The sequence below is a fragment of the Lagopus muta genome, chromosome 4, assembly GCF_023343835.1.
Source record: "Lagopus muta isolate bLagMut1 chromosome 4, bLagMut1 primary, whole genome shotgun sequence".
Taxonomy (NCBI): Eukaryota; Metazoa; Chordata; class Aves; order Galliformes; family Phasianidae; genus Lagopus; species Lagopus muta.
Genome location: NC_064436.1, coordinates 29793594 through 29812090, shown reverse-complemented (window position 1 = coordinate 29812090; position 18497 = coordinate 29793594). Strand labels below are relative to the sequence as shown.

The following is an 18497-nucleotide window of genomic DNA, read 5'->3' as shown; positions in this document are numbered from 1 at the left end:
TCCCATGGCTTTACTCAAGATATGATATAGAATCATAGAATCATTAATGTTGGAAAAGGCCTCTAAGATCATCTTGTCCGACTGTCCACCTACCACCACTATTGCCATCTAAATCATGTCCCTAAGAACCACATCTCCATGGTTCTATTCTTTTCTTATGCAGCTCTGCATCCAATCATCTTTGGTCGCATCACCCTATTTGACTGATTTTTCCCCCAAGTCCATCTGTAAACAAGTTTTGAGAGTAATTTGAGTCTGTAGGAACTTCCACTATGAGGAGAATTTCTCGCCTACAGCCTACATCAGCAGTGAGTACACCTCATTCTAGGCTTGCATTTGTAGCCATCTGTGTCTTCACTCTGGATTGTCTCTGCTAGGTTTTCTGTGCAAAGCTCTTGCTTGCGGGCACTAACATCTCTTTTGACCTCCATATCTCACACAAACTACTCAAATTCCCCTACAGTCTTGAAAACCAACATCTGGGTAGATTCATAGCAGGTTTAAAACTGGTGGGCTATTCCATACCCTTAACAATGTATTCTCTGGGCTCACCTAGTTTCAGCTGCCGTTCTGCAGGGTTTGGTGATTGTGTAACTCAAAGTTCTATCTTGAAGGTCCAAATTTGAGGGCTACTCTGCTTGTTGAGGGCTGTTGGTTTGCTCTCCCAGAGCCCTCTGGTGGCAATGAAGGAGAGCTATGTGAAGGCTCTTGCCTTCCCAAAAGAGAAGTGGATGCTGAGAGGTGCCATGGCTGGGATTTGCCGTGCTACAATGGCACAACAAGGTCTGAACTCAGAGCTGACCTCAGCAGATGTGTCTGTTTAGCCAGAGTAGAAGTGTTTAAGCCACAGTTTGCCTGATGCAAGACTCAAAACGGTTTCTATTCATAGAATCACAGAACATCCCAAGTTGGAAGGGACCAATAAGGATTATGGAGTCCAACTCCTGGCTCCACACAGGATCATCCAAAAATCAGACCCTATGTCTGAGAGCAGTGTCCAAATGCTTCTTCAACTGTGGCAGCTTGGGACCATGACCCTGGAGGTCCTGTTCCATGCCTACCACCCTCTGGTGAAAAACATTTTCCTGATATTCAATCTGACCCTCTCCTGACACAGCTTCATACTGTTCCCTTGGGTCCACCTTGAAGGACTGAAACAGAACAGATGCAAACAGGCCTTAGCTGTTTATTATATACATATATATATTATATATATATATATATTGTATATTACACTATATTACTTTACATTAACCATTTCATGTATCACATCATACAATATACATTAGTTGGGTTTATTTAACTAATAAAAATGTAAATCTAATTCATAGGATTTTATATGATTTTATTTCACAGGACTGGAGGTATTTGATGACATCCTTACATTATTTAGTCTTTCATTACCTAGTCCAGGCTCTGTTAGCCATAGGAATTCTGTCAGCATCTCATCTTGGGAGGGGAGAAATGTAATATTTAATGGAGACAAGAGGATAGATTATCCACACAGCATATTGCATTCTTCCTCTTGAATCACAGTTTCTTTTTCTTTTGCCTCTCCAGGAATGCAAGGTATAAGACAGACAACAACGCTGTCAGTGCATTTCAAAGCCCTGCCATGACTTTTATAAAATCACACTGACAGCGCACATTTGGTCTGAGTTCTTCTGCAAGTCCCCCAATACTTTTCTGCACTACTGCTCAGACAATAATTTTCCATTCATAAAAAAATCATAGACTTCATTCTCACGAGATCTTTAATTCCATCCATCTAGCTTGGCAAGGGGAATTTGACTTCTCTAACGAAAAGTGCTACACCTATCTTTTATCATATTTTACCCTTGTCGATTTCAAACCTTCTCTCCAGATTGACAAATCATGCTGAACTTCTAATCCTTCCTGTCAAAGCACTTGTAATCTGCCCCTGCAAATTACGAAGACTGCTTCTAAAGTGGTGCCTGTGTGGGAGGCATGCAGTTTCTTGTTCATTGCTAGTGAAAATGCACAGCTATGGTAGTGACTGTGTTGGAAAAATAGTGTTTTGTAGCAAAAAATTTGCTCTATCGAGTAGTGTTATTGTTCTCTTTGTAGCTCTTTGAGTTTCCATGCAAATAAATAGGAGATATTAGTTTCCTAAACTGCGAGCTCCTTGAGTCCTTTGTCCAAACAATTACTAGAAATTTCCAATTGCAATTGGCCTGGGATGAACACCTTGGAGATGCATCTGTACAGCCCTTACATTTTGACAGTTTCACAGTAAACCACTGATAACTATTTTTTTTTTTCTTTTAAAATTTTTAAAGGACATTTTAACAAGAGCCTATTCTGTGCTATGATTCCTGACTATGATTTTGAGACTATCATCTGGAACAACCTTGAAACATCTTCTGCCAAGGTGTATCACACTTATGACTCTGCCCTCATCCCAAGGACAGTTGCCATGCCACAGCAGAATGTTACATTGACTTAATATCCTTTTGAATAAATCCAGACCAGTTAAATAAATTGAATATTTAAATATTTGCAGCACTGAAATGTTCCAGTCACTGTTGGTTTCATCCAACATCCACTGTTGATGGCTCTTGTTTATCAGGCTGTTTTTTTACAAAATATTTTGGTGGAAGAATAGCTTTTGTTTTTTGCCACATTCAGTTTATACATAAATTATATGGTAAGATGAAAGCAGAGAACAACTCGTCACCCATATGATATCCACTTCTTGTTCCCCATCTCAGAGGCCACCAATGAGAATATCTCTACAGAAAATTGTACATTTCACATCAAAACTCACAACAAAAATACACCTGAAATAAAGCAAGCTTGGGTATTTCATCCTGCTGCAACCTTCAAAGGCAAGGTGTCTTTTTTTTTTTCTCATTATAAAGGGAAATAATTCCCATCCTTCCATCTGTTAGTGAGTGATAGTGCCCTAATAAAGCACAAAACCACGCTAAGACAGATGCATTCACTGCACAAAAAAGCACTTTTCAGAAAACAGAAATTAAAAAGTTCTTTCCATCTTCACAGGATTAACTAAAGAATGAAGGGAAATGCTTTTTAGTTCTATTCTGTGAACTTGTCTTTTCCTTTTTCTGCTAAATTAAGGGAGCTGTATGAAGCTGTTGTATGCTGATAATTAAAACAAAAGTAATTTCAACTTGATCGAATCTGATACCCAAGTCTCACAAAGAACAAAGAAGCTGTAATGCCCTCCTCTTCTTTTGCTTATAGATTTGCTAGACTTTGAATAGCCATTTTGTTTACTGGGTACCTGTCTAGGAGAAATTTTTGGAAATTTTCATGAAAAATGTCCAGCTGTTTGCAAGAACAAAGCCAAGGACTGATCAAGCCACTGGCCAGCATTCTAGCCCACAAGGTAACACTTTGATCTACCACTAATACTTCTCTTCCTCTGCATGCTGCCACAGCTCTAATCAGGAAAAAACAGGGAGGAGGGCAGGAATTTTCTGCGACTGCATCCTCATTGCCAAGCTGGGATCACCTCCAAACCACCATGCATCACTGCCCTTCTTCTTGAAGTGACAGCTCTACATCTCTGCCTCCATGGGCAGTTGGGAAGGATAAAGAGATCTCAAGCATAGGCTGTAAAGCAAGGGGCTTGTGCTGCCCAAAGGTGTTCATGAGCAAGTTTTACACAGAGATCTAGCCAAAAAGACAGTGAAGAATTGGACTTTGGCTACAGAGGGCCACAGAGCTGGGAGCAGGGTCTGGGTCCATGCGGTTTCTGAATTCAGAATGAGCCCCATGACTCAAAGTGTCACTGATGCTGCTTCCTAAAAGCCCACTATGCTGGTGTCATGGTTCCTGTGACAGTGGGAAGGATGAGTCATCACAATGGCAGACAAAAGGTGTTTGGCACTGAACACTTCCCTGTGTACACGCACAACTAGGACTTTCCTGTTTACTTTGTATAAACTGTGGGCACAGTTGCTGGAAGTGTATCTTGCATCTCTGCCAGCAGGTGCCACGCACTATCCAGTGTGCCATCTACTCAAGGAGCTCATTCTCCCTTCAGGTGCACTGCTTTCTTCATCACCTGCTCTTTCATCATTGCCTTTGACATCAACAGTGTGTCACCTGCCTGCAGGAGCTATTGGGTCTGTCCACCATCTGTCATTCCCCTGAGGATGCTTGGATGCTGTTTCATTTAGTAAGTGCAGTTTGGATTTCTAGAGTAAGTTCAACATCTTTCAATAGTAAATTATTCTTGATATCTTAGAGACACTTCGGTCTCCTTCGGTGACCTCTTGATCTTTCTGTGTTTCTGTATTCACCTGCTCTCCTTTCCATTTCATCAGTCCACATTTGATGACAAGAACAACCCCTGAGTTACTTTTCTGAAGAGTGCTTCCTATTTATTGTCACTGGAACAGGCTCCCAGGGCAGTGGTCATGGCTCTGAGCTGCTGGAGTTGAAGGAGCAGCTAGACAGTGCTCTCAGACATATGGTTTGAATTCTGTGTAGTTGTGTCATAGAAATGCTGAGTCACGGCCTGAAGCAGTGATTGAGCATCTGGAGGGAAGGCAGGGCCAACCCAGGGAGCACAGGTGCGTGCAATGAACCTGAGTGACCAGAAAGGATGGAACCAGCATCCACCCCTTCCCAGACATCATTTAAGGGTTGGCAGTGAAGGTAACAATATTCTCTGGAGATCCTTGTCTATTTGAGGTAAGCAAGTTTTTCTTTGTTACTGTATCTATGGTTGCTGCCTTTGGGCTTATTCTCATTTGCTGCAGCCTAGGATTGTGTCACCTTTGTTGCAATTGCCATCACCTTACAGCATTACAAGTCCCATGTGGAGCCAGGGGTTGGACTCAATGATCTTTGTGGGTCACTTCCACTTCAGGCTATCCTATAAATCTATGATTCTATTTAGGTTTTTTTTTTGTTTGGTTTTTTTTTTGTTTTTTGTTTTTTTTTAAAAAAAAAAGATGATGTATGGAGAAGGAGGGAAGAATAACAAATGAAAACAAAATCTGGAAATTTTTCATTTGTCCAATTTCTACAGACAAAACTAAGGTAAAGTTAAGCTCTTCTAATCTGATAAAAACAGGGAGTTGGACAAATGTATCACTTGATCTAAAACTGAATTTTGTTTCCTGTCTTTTCCCTGTTGGGAATGATAGATTTGTCTTGAAATTCTCAAATCTCTCCTAAATTTCCCAGTCTCATCCTGGCTTCCTGACTCTTGACTCTGCAGCTCCCCCACCAGCAAAGCCAAAACAATTCCCTCAGTGTTGCACTTCAATAGAAAATCATAAATGTACTTTGTTTTTATTGTTGTTTGGAATTGCATATTCTCCTTCTCAAGAGAATGCATTCTCTGACTGTGTATTAATGTTCAGATACTGAGTTGGTGAACTCCTTTTGTCTCAAGTGAGTGACATAGATAAATTCTGACTTATTTGTATAGAGGGAAGAAACAGTATGTACTGCAACATGTACTGTGTGCTCAGAATTAAGAGCAGCAGGCATGATCATATCTGGAAAGGCTGCCTGCAGAGAGCACAGTGTGTTTAGAATCATCTGAAATTATTTGTGTAAGTCAATACTGTTTTCCTAACACTGCGAGCAGCATGTGGTAACTCTTCCTCCTTAGGATGCTCTTTTTATCTTCCTGGAACTTTTTTCTTGTGGATGAGAAAGGGGAAGAAAACTGAAGGGAGACTTCTTCTGTTGCTTAATTAAAATTAAGTCCAATCACTTTGCGCTTTTGCAGCATTCCAAAATATCTTGCAAAGGCACTTGGAGTCATTGTGCTTGATTTGGTGCACTACCAGTTCTTGTATACAAGAGTGAAGTTGTACAGTTATCTTTAAGTGGTCATGTTTGAGCTGGAGGGTTTGTTTGTCCTGGAGCAATGCATTCTTCTCTGTTTTCTAGAAACTTCTACACAGAGGCCATGGCAATGTGAGGTTGCTCCTATGAAATTTGGAATGCCTCATATAGCAGTTTACTGGGTCCTCTCTATATTCACCAGTAGTCATACAAAAACACATTAAGGTCAAATGCTAGGAACTCTACCATAGCAACATATTTACCTTCCTGTTACGGAAGCCCTTGATCAGCCAGAACTATGAAATAACACTATTCTATTTTATTTCCATTTTTGTTATATTGCTCAAATCCCACTGTTCCCCCCCTTCCATAACAAAGTGCTCCTTCAGACAAATTTCTGATGGGATTATGTCAAAAGTGATACCTGCTCTTGATTCATGGACTTTAGAGAATCTAATGAACAATCCACTCCAGGATTTAACTTCCTTTCCAGGTAATAAAGCAAGGTATCTCCTATCATTTCTTAACTTGTCTCGCATCCAATTTGAGCTGTTATATCTGCCTCTGTCAACTGGATCAAACAGGGCCAGAAAAGCAAGTGGGTTCCTAGTGTTTGGAGGTCACTACCTATTTGCTAGAACACTTGAGCACAGAGCCTGCTGGGAAGCTTAAAGGGAAGTCAGTTTCAAGCCACAGCGTCTCTCTGCAGGTCCAAATGGACTTCATGCCAAGTGGATGAGTGGGCATGGACAACACTGCAGTCATGACATTGCAGTGCCTGAGCTGGCTATTCTCTTCAGTGATTCATTGTTTTCACTCTTACTTTCCTCCCGAAGCAATTTTGTTGACCAAATTAGCAGCTACCTGCTGTATGCTTAGTGCTACCAAGCACAGCACAGAAGATAATATCAATTCATAATAAATTGAAGCAAACAGACCCCACGTTAAGCAGGAAGTAGCTTATACTTGCTTTATTGCACCAAAGTGAATGGTATGCTTTGACTCATCTAATAGAGGCCATCGCAGACTCTAAACTGCTGGGTAGAAAATAGGAAGTCCATATGTGGATAAGAAGGCATCCAGTGACATTAAGTGCCACCTCTAAAGCTGTGTGAGTATCAGCTACAGCATTTGTCTTCCTTCAAATCCTCTTGCATATCGTGTAGCTATATGGGCTGAAGCACCATCTGATTCACCCAAGCCACAGAAAGGGGCACATGGGCTGTCCTAGCTTTCCCTTTTGCTATAATCACCTCCAGTTCCCTGCTTGCTCAGCACTTGCACTCTGAAAACTGAAACAGCAGAGAGCAGGAGCATGCGGCTGAGAAGGACTGTGGATTTGCATGCAACTAGTGTAGTTGGACAATCTAACCGACATTAGGATCCATTAGTTTTGGCTTCATACTTTGTAATCTACCCAGACTGCATCTACTGGTAGACAGAAAGATCCTTTCCACTCACGGAAGGGCACCAAAATGAGATTCATCTACCAGCAGTGAAAAGGAAGCTGACCAGCTGAGACTGGTGTTCATAGGCAGAACACCTGTACCAGTGAACAAGGCTTTAGTTGGATCCTTTTCAGATGTCTTTAAGTCATACTTCAGAGAATATAAGAAGTCACAGAAATAGCTTCCTTATGAGCAGTTAATACAGTCGTTAAACAATCATCCCAGCTCCAAAGCACTGCTTCTATCTTACTTTCTTTCCCTAGATCATGGTCCTCCTGATTAACATCTAAACAGAAGCACATTTCAGTCCACAGAGAGGCTCCAGACACAATGCCTTTTCCTTCTTGTCCATTCAAGGTCAGCTCCAGCCCTGTGACACCAGTTTATTTTTTTTCTAACAAAGCATTACAAAACCCTGGTAATGGGATCGACCTCTGCCTGCAAGCTGCTAATGACTTCCTGGGTGAGTACCCAGGGAATGGATCTACTCTGGTCTGCGTGCCACTGGGAGAATTCATTTGCTCAAAGGGTATTACTCAGCTGACTTCCAGCACTTTTACAGAAAAATGGGGCTAAGCAATAGCTGGGTGAAACCCACAGCTTGCTGGGGGGGGGGGGCTGGCTGTTGTCAGATGCAATTAAATCTCACATTGCTGTGGAGCTATTGCGTGTCCCTGGCAGATAGGGTGTTTTCCTTCAACAGTTATTCAGGAGCAAAGTGCATCAAGTACCTTAGGCAAGTATTATTATTAACTTGGATTATTCACCACTGATTTTGCCATTACTCTATACCTATGAGGGGGACTCTATGATTCAGAAGGCTGGTTATAGAATGCACAGACCACAGCATGAACAGAGATGAAATCATATCTCAAGTGGGTGCAACAAAACAAGTGTAGTCCAAAGACCAAAGTGGAGTCCAGAGCAAGCTGCAGAGCCCTCCTAGGGTATGTGGCAGGTATATGGATGAGGCTGCATCCCTCATATCACATCAACAACAACAAAAAAAAAAAAAAAAGGGGGGGGGGTTGGGGGGGGAGAATATTTTCTGAGAATATCCATCACAAATGAGATTGAACCAGACTTGTGTATTAAACTGCATTGTAACAAGGCCTGGTAACAGAATTGGCTCTTCAGAGGAATAAATAACCCCAAAGTATACTGACAACAGGTCTGTTGCTGAACGCAGCTCCTTTTTCAGCTGACTGGAACAGCCATCTCAAAAGTCAGAATGGGAACAAGTCTTCAGAGGATGGAAGAGATGAGGTTCTTAACCTCAAGTTGCCCTGAGCAACCTGACATAGCTGCCAGGGTAGCTCTGATTGGCATGGGTTTTGGAGAGAGATCTCCTAAATCTCTGTGTGATGCTATGATTATTTCTTCTGAGAATTATATGAAGGGAAAAGCTAAATTCATCTGTCTTTTTGCAAGTCTCTTCTTTTTGCACAAGTCTTTGTAGCTTTTAACAGTCAGCATATGCCTCTCAAATAATGCACTCTCCAGACTTGTGCATACACACATAAAGGAGATCTAATTAGATATTGCATTTCAATAAATATGGGAATTCAGCACAACTGATTTTCAAGTCGACTGGTTTATTAACTCAAAAATATGGTCCAGTTGCTCAGGACCATACTGTCTTGCAGTACAAGACAAGCCTGAATCAACAGAAAAATCAACCAGGTGCATTGTTCTCCCTCACATGGCTGTTCTCAATTTAGTATTATGTTGGATTCTTGTTCAGAATTTGTCGCAGACTTCATATATGTTGTTCAAGAAGTGCAGGAAATGGATTCATTAAATCTTGCCTCCTTGGCACAGGGGAAAAGTCAGCACCATCAGAGTTGTGCTGGGCACTGCGAGTTGCACTCTTACTACTTGCAGCCTGGTAGGAGCTGGGGGATCTTTATTGGCAATATGCAAGGTGAGCATAGGCCAAAGCAGGACTTTGATGTCACTGTCTGTCTGTATCTGTTGCTTGAAGATGTAAAGAGAATTATTTTCATTATGGATATGTATACCAAATGCATGGCTTTCTTATAAGAAAAAATACCTGCTTTAAAAAATATTCAAGATAGAATCATAGAATGGCTTAGGCTGGAAGGGACCGTAAAGATCTTCAAGTTCCAACTTCCTACTGTGGACCACCAACTAGATCAGGTCTTGGTTCTAATACTTCTTCAGCTCTCAGCTCACTAGAGAATCCCCTTCTTCCATGAAAAGGTGATGTTCCTCTGTCACTTGTGCTTTGAGGAGGTCTCCCAGTGAAGACTGATTTCTGCCTAGGCTATGAGCTCCCTTCATTTTTCCCCCCACCAATGAAATTCAAATTTACAGCCAGTGGAGTTCTCAAAAACAAAAAGAAAGCAGGAAAACCAAAGCCAAGGCTGCTGTGCCAGTGTGACAACTATTATTCTGTCACACTAGTTTTACTCACAAAATCTTTACCTCATGTCTGATGGATCATCTGGCGTATATGCATCCAAACCCAGTGAGTTGGTGTAGCTCTTTGCAGATGGGATTAATCTCTTTTCAGGATGAATGTATAAGATGGGGAGATGATTCATTCTCTGTAAGGTATCAGTCTTTATGATCTTCACAGCTGTGCCATAACTTTCACAAATGGTGCTTTGTTGTTAATCAGCACCTGCTTGATATAAGCAACTATGAAAACAGTGATGTCTTATTGCAACAAATCTCATAAGATTTGGAACTGGGTACCTAGCAGCAAAAAGATGCAGGTATGCTACACCACATTCTTTCTGCCACTCAAAAAGCAGATGAGTAAATGGAAGTTTAATGCTAGTGTAAATGGGGAACTGTAGATGGACAGGGTTAAGTTGCAGTTGAGTAACTCAAAAAGGGAAGACTAGGGCAACTTTCTAATGCTTATTTCTTTCATCTTCTTTCCCCAGAACCTTCTCTGAGTGGCATTTTTTTTCCTTCATTCCCACAGAGAAAAACTTGCTTGTCCAAGAAAATAACAGGCACCTTCAAAAGCAAAGAACTATGTTAAATTACTTGGGCAGTCAGAGTGATTGGCTCAATTAATCACCTTAAATTTGCAGGAACAACTGGTATGCAGTTTACATCCTGCAAGAAGGAATCTTCAACTAGGAACTGAGTAGAGAAGGTGAGTAAATCTGCATGGACTTATCAATAGACTTTGCAAGTGTGAGCTCTTTAGCCTAGTCTTGTGAAACCACCCCACAATATACATCTGCACGCACAGTCAGAATTTCAGAGTAACAAAGTTTTCAGGTGTTTACGGGAGCTTTGATCCTAAAATAACAGCAAATGGGCATAATGAAAAGAATCTGATTATCATTACTGTGGATAGAATGAGATTGTCTGACGCTAGAAGATGTTCCTGGACTTGAGTCAGTTGTGTGCCAGTAAGAACACAAGGATCAGAGACAAACATGTTGCAAAATCAACTATAGGCTGGAACTTTCATCCAAAATTCATACTCATGTCAGCTCTTTCAAAAACATGATGAGCATGGCATAGAGGGCTTTGCAGGGCTTATTGCAAAAGCTCCTAGCACGTGAAGGAGACAGAAGAAAATGCAGAAACAATTACAGAAGACAATGAGGAAACAGAATCAAAACCATGGATGAATTGTAGCAAACACCCTGGGAAGAAAAAAAAATTGAATTTATTTGGTTGAGTACTGATTAAAAGAGACTTCAGCTGTTTCCAGGCTTTTCCAGGATACAGGATGCTATGTCCTCCTCAAAAACAAACAAACAAACCATTGCTTCTCATTAAAATGAAATGGTTGATTTGTAAAACGCAATGTTGCTTCCTAAATTCAAGACAGATTATCTGGCTTTGCATGCATAATGTGCTCCAAAATGCAAGGTAATTTGCAGGTGAAAGCCTTGGTATCAGACTGATAAGTTCTGATAAAGAAGGTGGATGGCTCAGACCCCCTTTCCTGACCCTCAGCATGAGCTGGATTTTTTTTTTTTTCCTTGAAATCAATTGTGAAACAAACATTGTCTTCCCTGAGGCTCCATCTTCCAGCATGGAATGTCCTGGGTGGAATGAGAAATCTTTCTGATATTTACGAAACACAAAGCAAAGGAGAGGGAGTGGATCTCAAAAGATAATCTTGTGAGTAATTTAACAGTGGAGGAACAAATTCCTTCTGTTTTTTTCTCACTACATCTGTCTTTGCTATTATTTTGAGCAGCCCACCAGCACTGAGCAAGCAGAGAATGTGTAGAGTAGGTGGTTGGGTATGGCTCATCTCGTGCATCATCTGCAGCTAACTGTTGGGACTGTATGGAAGTCAAAGGCTGCAGGAGATTTAATTAGAAAGATAAGTATTTTGCTCTGGAGGCAGGGATTTTACCTTGAAATGCTGAGTTTCTATTGCATGTCTTTGACAATGAACATAAATGTTTTTTTTTCCTTCTTCCTAAGGGCCAATTTTTGGTTTTAGCAGATCTTTTGATACTGCTTCTTATAGTACTTTTCTGGAGAGCTGGACACATACAGAAACATAGAGCTGATACTAAGCACAGTATTAGGGAATATTAGCAGATCTCAGTCAGAGGTTTGCCTCTCATAAGGCTGGTTCTTTTCTTCTTTTTATTGATGACATATTACTTTCCTCAGAGCTGAAGACAGATCACTTCATTTTTAATGATGGATCACTTCAATGGCTCATGCTTTTGAACTCCTAGAGGAGCAGAGTGGAAGAGTCAATGACTGCTACATTGAAGGCTGTATTAGTCACAGCGTTAAGGTACATCTGTCTCAGGAGAAATCTTTCCAGCTGGGCGAAGATCTTTCAGTGCTTGACTGCAGCTGGTCTCTACCACATTTAGAGAGATCTAGGAACCCTTGGCTTCATCACGCCACTCGCAGCCAGTGGCCATCGCCTTCCTGACTTGCTGTATCTTCTTACTTTCATGAAACAGTCCATCTACGTGGACTTCTGTGGATGCATTCCAACAGTTCTGCATGCTTCCTTTTCTGGGGCTCCAGGTTTGGACACAGTACTCCAGATGGAGACTCAGAAGGGCAGAGGGGGGCAATCACCTCTCTTGCCCTGCCGTCACCCCTCTATTGGTGGAGCCCAGGATGCCGTTGGCTTTCCAGGATGTAAGTAATTTCTGACATCTCCTTCAAGCTTCATATCATGAAGTTTCTGAACAGGGCCAGGAAACTCCAGATAGGGAATCTTTCCCCCTAACAGGTATCTAGAAGGGAAGAATTGAACCTGTCCGGGAGATTATGTATTTGGATGAAATAAGTGTCCTCTCATTCCTGTCCTAATGTGCAGACTCCATCCCTTCAGGAAGTGACCTAACATTAGTCAGTCACCTCATTCCACAGTCGTTTTCTGGCAAGTGGTTAGAGGACAAAACTTTATTGGGTTCACCCAGGCTTTCTCCACTATATAGCTAGGCACTGGTACTATCTCAGGCAACTTCTCTCCACTGTCAGAGCACCAGTGGTGGCAGACTCAACTCCAACTCAACCCTCTGGGCTCAGTGAATGGAAGCGGACTTCTTCAGCCCAACTGCCAGCAGTGTATACAAAAGTGTCATCGTGTCCAGCTCAGTGGGTCTAATTTCTTCAGAGGAAGCATCCTGGTATGTACCCCTCAGTGCCAGCTATGACCTCTTTAAGACACGCCCGTCAACTCACTCTCTTTCTAAAGCACAAGCCAGAAATAGACTGTGGCAGTGACTCAGAAAGGGAGAGAAAATTCATACTGACTCAAACACCAAAGTGGACCTCTGGAGAATAGCACATGGGACTCTTCTCACTAGCTCTCACAGCTCTTCACATCTCAGCTGCCAGAGATCCCTCCCCAGAATCTGCAGCATGCTCAAATGTTGCTTCTGCTCTCTTGACAGAGGAGGTGATGCTGTGCTGATTCCACAGTGTGATTCAAAGGCATCACATTTCCAGTAGGTCCCAACGGTAGTCCCAGCAGCTGAATAACATGGGCAAAGGCTCACTTTGTGGCCTAGTGGGCAAGAAGATAGCGGATCCTAATTAACAGAATCTAAGAGAGAACAGGGATGTCCCTTTTCTGTCCCTTGAGAATAATCATTTTCTTTCTATTTTTCTCGTGCTCTATACATTTTACTCTTTGTTAGGCAATACCGTTCGGACAATAGGATCATACAGACTCTCTGAATCTAGAAGTATACTGTATGAAATAGGGATGAGGAAGACAAACTTCAACCCAGCTCATTAGCACCGTGCAAAACTACAGCAAAAGGCTTCCCCAGATGGCATCCACATCTGTGCGCTCAAAGCACAGCCTCTGTTGTTGTTCTCTCAGGCAATTTCTCTTACCGACTGTTCGACTGTTCAGAAGGAAATACCATCTAGCATGCATCAAGGGCAAGGAACCTATGATTTAAAAAAAAAAAAAAAAAAAAAGGACAATGCCACTGATCTTTATTTTAAAAAGCCATTTCATGTCTGATCATAGCAAATGAAGGCGTATTTATAAGGTCCACTGAGTAACAGAGGAAAAAATAAAGGTACATCACTTTTCTTGGGAAATCAGAGAGATTCTTGAGGCGTGTTTAATTCAGCAGTTTGAGAGCTTCCTGGCAGTATTCCTGATCACACAAGTAGAAGATAGGTGTGTACATGGATCCCCTGATCTACTTCTGACTTTAATTACTCTAGGGTTAATCCAAGCAAGTCCATTGCTCTAAACTTATGCTGTGGTGGCTGAAGTTTCTTCTGAGAATCTAATCATTGTGTAAGCAGCAGAGAGCGCATTAATTTTCTGCAGCATCCCTTCCATCACCCCTTCTCATGGCACTCCAGTTTCCAGCATGAGACAGCAGAACCATCACCGTGAACGTGTAACTGACTGCAGCTCATTGAGATGTGCACACCATTTCCTTTATTATTGCCATCTGTAAGCTAATCCCAGCTGACCCTTAATGTGACTCCCTGCACAATGAAACTTCAGCTTCTGCAGTGTGAAATGATGTCTCAAATTTTTGTTGCTAAGTGCAAATTAAGCTAGCCACAAGGCTTTCAGTCCCAAAGAGAGCACATCTCCTCCTCCTCCTTCCACTCCCACTGAGGTAGTTTATAATTAGCACTGCCCATCCTGCTTCAGTCACCGTTCTGGAAGCTATTTACAGGCAGGGGTGAACATATTTCATGTAAACTCACGTCATGTTCTGGTAGGGTACCCCAGGATCTTATTGGTTGGAGCTGCAGTTCACTGGCAGCCCCAACAGTTTTCTCTCTTTCTGTTATGGACCCAATACACCTGCATCGTTCAGCTGTTATGGACAACAATCCTGACCTAATAGAAGGAGAAAGATGCATGTCCCTGGTTATCCTTAATGCCTGAAAAAAAACATTAAATCTCCTGAGCAAACTCAAGTTTAAAAAATGCATCTGGCAGGACTGGTGTCTTACTTGCTTTGGAAAGGCTGTTGAATCCAGTTTGTTTGGTGTAAAATAACATTTCCCCCTTTTCCCAAAGGAGATGCCTTATCCAATAGAAATCTGAGGCTGAAATATATTTCAGGTACTCATAATGCAGGCTGGAAGGTGTATCCAATGGGTATTGAATGTATCAGAAAAGAAGCCAGCAAATTCATCCTAGTAAAGACGACAGACATAATCTATTCCTGACATTTCTGATTAGCTTTTCTCCTTATGAACACTTTGACTGTTTGAACCTTCCTCTTTTACTTACAGATTCCTTATGCAATTAACACTCATCTCAACATTGCCATTGAGAGCATCTTTTGATTTACTTTTGCAAACAGAAGCCTGAGGTCTGCTCTAATCAAAAGATGCTCTCCAGGCATGTGAAATACATTACCACAATGTGCATTACAAAGAGCAGCTGATAAATTACATCAGCCAGTCATTCCCAGCAAGGATTTATTATCAGGGTAGAAGGAACAAATTGTTACAGCAAGAAATGGTTTGTTTTTTTCTTGCTGATTTATACAAAAGCTCTGTTGCAAGCACTGACTTAAATAGAAGTGTCAAGGGAAAAATACGTTGTCGTATGTGTGCATACAGAGAAAAGCAGATTGAAAAAGGAATTCTCACAATGCAGTCTTCATTACTGGGTCCAGTTGCTCCCACCGCAGATAAAAGATGGATTACTAAGTGTGAAGGAAGATGGAAGGAATAAAAATTTATGAAGAAAAACCCCATGAAATATATTTTTAAAAAAAGTTTTAAATCAAAAGAATGAATTAAGAATTACTGAAACAAACTTCTATCAAAGCAATTCACTTCATTTTCTCACAAGATTCTTCAAGACATTTTCATTTTCATTCTGACTGAATTGCAAGAGAACATCAGTACCTGGAGAATCTGCCTGATTTCCTCCTCTTGCTATTTCACCAAGGGAGAACTAGATTGGACATCAGGAAGAATTTCTTCACAGAGAGGTTGGTTAAGCATTGGAACAGGCTGCCCAGGGAAGTGGTGGAATATTTAAGAGACATGTGGACATGGCACTAAGGGACATGGTTTAGTAGTGGGGCTTAGAAGGTCAGTTTAATGGTTGGACTTAGTGATCTTTTCCAAGGTCTTTTCCAAACTAAATGATTCTATGATTCTCAGCAAGGCTTGAATAGGAGCACTTATAAATCCTGTTAGGTTCCAGATAGCCTTTAATTTCATCAAGGATGCCCAGAAGAAACCACATCTACACCTAACTTCAGCTGGATAGCATCAGAAATCTATTTTTATTGGGTTACATAGGAGCACTGTCACATGTGGTAGGGAAAACCAGCATGTAACTCCTATTCCACCTCTCCTTGAGTCTTCTTACAGTGACATCATAAGTCAACCTGTTTTACTTTTGCAGCATGCCTTGTGGTTTTCCAAATGCTGGACTGGCCACTCACCTAGGAAGCCATTCCTGGCTCCCTGCCATCATTTTGCAGGAACCAGCACTCACACAGGAAATCACTTCAGCCTGAGGCAGAGGTCTCACTCTGGCATAAATTCTTCCTGTCTCTTAGATGGCATCAATCATTCATAGTCCTGTCCTGAAACAAGCATCTGCTTCCCATTCTCTTCCTTCATTTCTCCCTGACTAATTGATGAAATCGTTGATTGTAGTTGCCTGGGAAACAGCCATTTCCTTAAGGATTTTTGGCCCCCTTAACAGGAATAAGCAGGAAATCTTTACAGGAACCCTGAAGGGACAGCAAGATCTAACAGGACTCAGCTTTCATTAGGACAACAGAGGCCAAGACATCAAAATAGAGCCAGACTGTTTCTGAGTTGCCACAGTGTCTAAGGGTAGAGGAGAGTGCAAGGAGAAGTGAGATTGTCTTTCTCATCATATTCAGCATTCACGTGACAAATACACTGTTCTCCATGAAGTTTTCTTTCAGGCAATGTCTATGATAGTTCTCAAATTTGCATCTATAGTATCTTATAGGTAGAAAATCTTGTGCAAGTCAAAAGCAGGGAACTTTGCGGTACCACCACCTGCCCTCTTCTACTTAATGCTGCCTGAACTCCCTGGCTGCATGATTGTGACACTCCTGGGCACCTTGCATGTGATGTGACCAGCACCTCTGCCATTGAGAGATACCGCCAAGAAAGCCTGAGCTTTGGTCCTGTGCTGTTTTTCTCCCTCTCAAATGGTCATATATTTACGTGAAAGGCCCAGGCTTCCACAAACAAGACTTTGCAGTGTGTCAAATCCTGCCTCTAAGAACAATCTTTTTGGCTTTGTCTCTAAAGAGCCTTTTGATCAAATTTACCATTTCCCTAAGGACGACAAGGCTTCAGAGTTAGTTACATCAGTAAAAGAAGAAAGAAGGAACCAGCCCATCACTATTCCCTTGGTCCAAGATTCTGCATCCTGGGTCAGTCACCTCTGCTTTCCCATTTGGAGCCCATACTCCCTCACTACAGAAACAGGGATTTGCAAGCAGAACTGATCAAAGGAAAAAAAAGGGGAAGAAAAGCTGTAGGGCTGGTGCCTGTGAGCCGGAGCTCCTCAGTTGCCCAGAGAAGCAGTGGGTGGAAAGAGTAGTGGAAAGAGGCTTCCTGTAGGAAAAACAAAAACAAAAACAACAAAAAAAGAACCTGCTTGGATTTTTTTTTTTTAAAGAGGATTTTAGTGGTTACAATTTGTTAGTTGAGCAATGGCTAATGGTAGCTGACAGGTACCCTAGAAACAACACAACACCTTCCTATTTTCTGTTGCCTATGATGACAGTGTCTAGATGTTATTTTCGTCGTCTTAAGTAGCATGATGAACAATTCTATTCAGATTTCCATTCCCTTGTTTCACCAGAGATGTTATATTCCTGCTTCCCCTATAAGCACATAAATGTAAGACTTCTTTCCCTCCTCTGCTAAACTTCTCAACTAATGTCGATAGGCTGAAGTCAGTAAAGAGTTTATTAAGCAGACTTCTCTGTAGGATCAGTTTTGCAGTTATGTATAATACAACTTCACTTCTTTTATTTTTCCTTAAGTAAAAAGATGGAAAAGGCAGTTATTTTAAATTTATGAGCTGATGAGACAGTGAGTAATGGTGAATCACTGTTTAATATTTTAGGCAACCATCTGCAAGGTGAGCTGTACTCCTATCTCATATTGCTAGAACAAAGAAGTCACCTCAAGTTTCACAAACAGAATCAGTCTTGCATCACCCCCAAAAGGCTGTATTCAGCACCAAAAACAAGCATCCTCCACCTAGGCATCTTACTCAAACAGTCTTAAAACACAGGAGAAAAAGAAGCAAAACTATGATCCAGGGGAGACTCAGCATGGGTATTAGGAAGAATTCTTCTCAGAAAGAGTGGTGATGCAGTGGCACAGGCTGCTCAGGGAGGTGGTGCAGTCACCATCCCTGGAGGTGTCCAGGAAACATGCAGATGTGGCACTGAGGGATGTGGTCAGTGGGCATGGTGGGGGTGGGCTAGTGGTTGGACTAGATAATCTGAGAGATCTTTTCCAACCTTAATGATTCTGTGGTTCTATATTCCACTTCTCCCACAAAGCACAGTCCAAATACTCTGAAATCTCACAAAGCTCAGGAGAACTTCTGTTACATCTGCTATTTCCATATTTCCCCCTCCTCCTGCTCCCAGTGCTGATATGCACATCAGCCTCCTGGTCTCATTTGCTTTCATGACAGCATTGTCTCTTCAGCGTGGCCACCTAGCCCATCCCAATCTCTCCTGTTGCCATGTGGCAAGGCCATCCCTACCATGTGCTAGCAGCAAAATGCAGGCACAGCCTCTAGGCACAGCCTGG

The 18497-nt window shown here is 41.8% G+C and overlaps 1 long non-coding RNA gene across 2 annotated transcripts; it reads left to right on the top strand.

The window, feature by feature from the left end:
* Positions 1–4632: 4632 nt before the first annotated feature.
* LOC125692558 (uncharacterized) lies at positions 4633–14384 on the top strand. Of its 2 annotated transcripts, none has more exons than XR_007376743.1 (3): positions 4633–4686; positions 10313–10377; positions 11871–14384. It is a non-coding gene; the product is annotated as an uncharacterized LOC125692558 (long non-coding RNA). The 2 variants fall into 2 exon arrangements; XR_007376744.1 differs by lacking the exon at positions 4633–4686 and adding an exon at positions 7512–7707.
* The last annotated feature ends 4113 nt before the right edge of the window (positions 14385–18497 follow it).